Source organism: Carlito syrichta, unplaced genomic scaffold, assembly GCF_000164805.1.
Source record: "Carlito syrichta isolate Samal-C Ts95f unplaced genomic scaffold, Tarsius_syrichta-2.0.1 Scaffold262834, whole genome shotgun sequence".
NCBI classification, from domain to species: domain Eukaryota; kingdom Metazoa; phylum Chordata; class Mammalia; order Primates; family Tarsiidae; genus Carlito; species Carlito syrichta.
This window is the reverse complement of record NW_007206930.1, coordinates 98,734-105,105: the sequence shown is the minus strand read 5'-3', so window position 1 is coordinate 105,105 and position 6,372 is coordinate 98,734. Positions and strand designations below refer to the sequence as shown.

The 6,372-nt window shown below is 38.0% G+C and overlaps 1 pseudogene; it reads left to right on the top strand.

Moving 5' to 3' along the window:
- The first annotated feature begins 519 nt into the window (after positions 1 to 519).
- Positions 520 to 926, top strand: LOC110595102 (annotated as a pseudogene).
- The last annotated feature ends 5,446 nt before the right edge of the window (positions 927 to 6,372 follow it).

Below are 6,372 nucleotides of genomic sequence, written 5' to 3'. Positions count from 1 at the left end.
GGTTAAGCTAAAGGCTATCGTGCACAGGGGACATTTTCTATCCAGGGAAGGGATATAGGAAGTAAGGCTACAATGTATTCTCAGTTGATCATCAGTATAGAAACTGAATGAAGATTGAAGACAGTAAAACTGTGGAGACATCATCCATTTGCTTGGATAAGACGATTGAAAAGGAAATTGACTAGCGTGCACGAGAGACCTTGTGTCTTCCTAGCAGAGATGTTCTCAAGTTAATTCTACTATGAAGCTACAATAATCATGACAGCAGGAATTGGCAAAAGCAGAGAGATACATAGATCAACAGAAGCCAGAAACAGTACCAACAAAAACACTATAGTCCACTGATTTTTGGCATAGGTGCAAAAGCAATTCAGTGGGGACAAAAAGATTGTCTTTTGAACAAATAGTGCAGACCCAAATGCCCAAAAATGAACCTAGACACATACCTCACAAAAAACTCAGCAGGGAAAACTCCCCAAGCCGGACTCTTTTCTACCTGCCCACACATCCACACCCAGCATGGCCACAATTTAGCAGCTGGAAGGACAATAGTGTCTGGCAGACAGCAACGGTTTTGATGAATATATGCAGGAACTAAGAGTGGAAATAGGTTTGTGAAAAATGCATGCAACAGCCAGACCAGATTGTATCATCTCTTGTAATGGCAAAAACCTCACCAGAAAAACTGAGAACACTTTGAAAACAACACAGTTTGTTTGTACCCTGGGAGAGAAGTTAGAAGAAACTACAGTTGACAACAGAAAAACTCAGACTGTCTGTGACTTTACAAATGGCGCATTGGTTCAACATCAGGAATGGGGAGAAAAGGAAAGCACAATTACAAGAAAATTACAAGATGGGAGATTAGTGGTGAACTCATCCTGAACAATGTCACCTGTACTCATGTCTATGAAAAAGTAGAATAACAATTCTATCATCACTTTTGACAGAAATTAGCTAAGTAGATGAGCAAACACAGTTCAATGGGTAAACCTCCACAAATGTTTTATATGCAACTATTTTTAAAAGTGTTGGTTTAATTAGGATCATCCTTTTGGTTAAGTGTATTTGTGCTAATAAAAAAATTAGCTCAAAATGGAAAACTGTAAACAAACTTAGAGGAAAATGTATGGGAAAATTTTTGCAACTCTGAGCTAGACAAAGAGTTCTAAGATATAACACCAAAAGCACTATCCATAAGAGGAAAAAACTGGTACCTAGGACTTCATCAAAATTAAGGCTAGGTGCAATGCCTCATGCCTATAATCCCAGTACTTTAGGAGGCAGAGGCAGGAGGATTGCTTGAGCCCAGGAGTTAGAAACCGCCTCAGCAACAAGCAACATAGCCAAGGGAGATCTTGTCTCTACAAAAAATCAAAAAATTAGTTGGGCAGGGTGACACACAGCTGTAATCCCAGCTGCTGGAGAGGCTGAGGCAGAAAGATTGCCTGAGCCAAGGAGGTCGAGGCTACAGTGAGTTGTGATCGTGCCACTACACTCCAACTTGGGAGGTAGAATAAGATCTCAACTCACACAATACAATATGATACTACTATGCACTCTCTAGAATGACTATAATTTTAAATTTTGTTTGTTTGTTTATTTATTTATTTGAGTTGGAGTCTCACTCTGTCACCCAGGTTGTAGTGCTGTGGCACACTCACAGCCAGTGTCAATCTGCTGGGCTCTGGCAATCCTTCCGCCTCAGCCTTCCAAGTAGCCAGAACTACAGGTACACACTACCACGCCCAGCTAATTTTTGATTTACTGTAGAGACGAGTCCTTGCCAAGTTGCCCAGGCCGGTCTGAAACCAGTAGGCTCAGGCAGTCCACTCACTTGGCCTCCCAAAGTACTGGGATTACAAACTGAGCCACTGAGCCTGGCCACAATTTTTTGTTAAAAGCTGACAATACTGAGTACACAGAGAAACTTGAAGTCTCAAATGCAAAATGGTACCGCCACTTTGGATAATAGTTTGGTAGATTTTTTTGTTTTGCTTTGTTTTGTGTTTTTGTAGAAACAATGTTTCACTATGTGGCCCAGGTTGGTTATAAAGCTGAATATACATTTACTATATATAGTAATTCCACCCTCCGGTATTTGCCCAAGAAAAGTAAGACATATTTACATAAAAATCATTTGTGAAAGTTTATGACAGCTATATTCATAATCACCACAATCTTTTTACAATGTAAATTTCCTTCAGCTGGTGACTAAGTTGTAGACACCCATAGTATGGGCTACTTTTCAGCAATAGAAAGGAACAAACTACAGATACAGGCAACAGCATGGATGAAACATGAATGAATCTTGCAGGCATTATGCTAAGTGAAAGAAGTCACACTCAAAAGATGATAGTGGCCAGGTACAGGGATTCATGCTGTAATCCCTGCACTTTGGGAGATGCAGGCAGGAGGATCACCTAAGCCCAGGAGTTTGAAACCAACCTAGGCAACTTAGCAAGACCCTGTCCTTAGGTTTACAAAATTAAAAAGAAAATTTTTAAAGGATGCATAATGTATTATACAATTTATGTGACATCTTAGAAAAGGCAAAACTATAGTTATGGAGAACATATCAATGGTTGTCAGGGATTAAAAGTGGGCAGGAGGAGAATCTTACTAAAAAGGGACAATATATTTTCAAGGAGGTTTGGGGGTGGGGGTTGATAGAACTATTTGACAAGTATATAAAACTGTACACCAAAAAGAGTAAACCTAACTATATGTAAATTAAAAATAAATTTTAAAAAGTTTACTCTGAGCTAACACAAATATTTGATAAGAAGTTATCTGGGATAATTTTCATTGCAAAGCCAAAAATGCCTTCAACTTTTCTATTTTGAAAGTACATTTCCAGTGTCATGGTTCTGTTTTGGCAAATATTCAAAAATAATAATCAACTAATCTGTTCAAACCTGTATGCTTAAGTGAGTGTGTAAAAAAAAAAAAAAAAAGGCTAATTTTTAAAACACAAGCTAGAAACTTTTTTAAAATAAGAGATTCAGGAACCTAAAAGTGAGACAAATATACTTAGTCAACATACCAATCAAAATCTGTTTAGAACAGACTTCTCTCTGTGTGCAAAAACAAGATTTTTCAACATTTGATAAAACTACATCATGCTGCTTGGCTTTCTATACTACTGAAGTTGAATACAATCTGCTGACTCCAGTCTCAGTGTGTTCACTAGGGGTCAGAGTCATAAAAGATCATCAACATTATGGATGTTGCTGTTTTTAAGAAATGTGCATGTCCCTGTTAGAGGCTAATACACTTACTGAAGATGAATCTAATTATACCTTATACTTTTTATATTTTTTATGCTCGTTCATTTAAGAAATGTCACAATTCAAATACTCTGAGCTTTTAAACCACCCAGAATCATTTTATACATAAGAGAAGTGATTCATTCAAGACAAGGATTAGAGACAGAGAATCAAAGAGTACTTCTTCTTACTCTCAGTTAATGGTCCTGTTTCCAAAATTAGATTACAGATTATTAAACCTATTTGTTTATTTGTTGTCATTAAAATTAATTTTCTATAACAATTAAAGGTGACTTCGTCCCTGATGGCACTATGCAACAATACCAGTTCTTGGAAATAAATATTTTCCTTTCCTTTTCTAGTTGTAAAATAGTCCCTAGGATTGAACTAAAATTTTGATTCATTTACGACAGACAATATTCAGTGTATATGTAACAAAATTAATTCAGTAAGTATGTGGCTACTGCCATAGCAATAATCTTTTACTAAATGCTTTTTGCAGATCATCATTTGAGCTCCACAATATTCATTATTTCCACTGGTGGTACTTTATTTCAAACCACCAAATAATATAGAGCATCCTCTGATCATTAGTCTCCTAACTTACTCTCTCCCCAATAATCTCTTTTGTTCCTTGTACTTTTCAGATCAAAGTGCCTTGAGGCTTCCCAATAACTGCCTACAATCGTGCATAGCTACCTACTTTCTGCTATTCCCAACAAGTGAGGTGTACAAGGTCAGCACATCTCCACGGGTGCGCCCTGAATAAGTATGATAACTAAGGAGTAGCTATTAATACCACCCCTTTCTTTCACTTCAAAAAACATGTCTGACTGCAAGTGACTGAGAGTGATGCTACTTCTGGGAAAATCTTGGAAATCAACACAGGGACACACACCCATATCCCTTAGGCATAAGATACTCATGTTAGTAAGAGTTGCTCACCATAGCCATAACTCTAAATAGGAAGGAGGAGTACAACCCTAAGGATGGACATAGGATTTAGAAATACTCCCCAGTTCTTTTCTTTCCTGTTTCCTCCCTCAGAAAACTTGCCTGATTCCATAAACCCTGCTGTTATTCAATGGGTTGACTCTGGGGCCTAAGACCCACATCTTCAAATGCCTGCCAAACATTTAATCCACCAATACTTCTGACCTAAATGAGATCCTTCTCCCGATTTCCTCATTTCTTTATAGAGCCTTTGATACCCTCTTACTTTAATCCATGTCCATGATCAATACCCATAATCAATACCCCAACACAGGGCCTCATTACTTTTGCCTCCTAACCCAGTTCCCTTTTGCCAGTATCTCCCATTCCAATCCATTTCTAATGCTGCTGTCACCTGAACAGTCCTAACATATGGATTAGGACTAACACCATACCACTTCCTGGTCAGAAGACTCCAACAGTCCCCCCACTGCTCACAGATAAAAGTCCAGACTCCTTAACCCAATATTGAAAATGATCTTCACAATCTGTCTGCAGCTCCCTTTTTGGCTCCATCTGTCACAAACACCTTCATGTGTCCCATATGCAGTTAAAACAAATGACTCTCTTTTTCCCAAAACACCTTATGATAACTCATAAGATTCTTAAACTTAGAATGGTTTAATACTCCCATTACCACAGCCACAAGCCTTGGACATTCCAGCACTAACTCTTCCATGAAACTTTTCCCATTGCCCTGTGCTGAATATGTTCTCATGATCCAGAACCCCTATGTCAATGAATTAGGTGCAGCATAGTGCTTTTTACCTAATAAGCCTCATCCTCTACTAGACTTGTTTCTAATTCTGTAAATAGTCTAACTATAAGGTTCATCATATTGGCTCTTAATTTTACAGAATCCAAAGAATTCACAAGTTGCACAAGATGGCTCACAACTATAATACCAGCACATTGGGAGGCCAAAGCAGGAGGATAGCTTGAGGCCAGGAGTATAAGACAAGCCTGGGAAATATAGCAAGGCCTCATCTCTAAAAAAAAATCTTAAAAACTAGCCAGCATGGTGGCATGTACCTATAGTTCCAGCTAGTTGGGAGACTAAGAAGGCAGGATTACTTGAGGCCAGGATTCTCCACTACTTTTTGTTATAATATGTTCCAGAAACCATGTTATAAAGTGAAGGGTATTTTCCCATGGGAACAAGTGATATTACTGGGGACTATGCTTTTGACTAAAGACTCATTATCAAATAAATCATAGATATGAACAGGCAGTAAAAGCAAAGACATAAAAGCTGTAAATCTTTACAATAATTTAAAATTATAATCTGATCTTTTTCAAAGGGCTACCTAAGCACTGTGCATATTCATCATACCAAGCATTCCAATATAGGACACATTATATATGCCTGACATAAAAATAAACTTAACTTTTATAAATCTCACTAAAGTCAATATGCTAACTATAATAAACCAAAGCTGAATGAATCCATTTTATTTGTTTTCTTACTGTTTAGAAGGATATTTGGTATTTGTTTGGGAGGGAGTGATTCAAATAGCTTGTCTTACTTTCCAGACCAACAACAAAACCATTTCCCGATCTGCCCAAGAAAGTAGAAGCAACCATTTTTCTCTTGGTTAATTTCCCTGTGACAATTTGACGATTCAGTACAATTCCTCAGACCTTAGAACCATGTTCAAAGGTAGATGTGCTAGATTTAGAAAAGGAACTATCAGGTTCTGGCACGGCTCTATCACTTACCAAGTAGGTGATACACTGCCTCTCTAAGCCTTGGTTACCTCAAAGGTAACATGAATATAAAACAACAGCCACCTCACAGAGAAAATTCAGAGATAATGTCACTTAATTACTTTTACCCTTCAAAGGCCTATTGAGAATACTTATTTATTTAAGAGGTGGGGGTCTCACTATGCTGCACAGGCTGGAGTACAATGGTTATTCATAGGAATGATCATAGCTCACTACAGCCTCAAATTCCTGGGTTCAAGTCATCCTTCCACCTCAGCCTCCTGAATAGCGAGGCCTGCAGGCATAGGCCACCATGCCCTGCCAGAATAAGCTATTGTTAATTATCAAAATTGTTCTTGAGGTTGATGGCATTTGGCCCACTATTAGCATGTTAAAAGGTAAA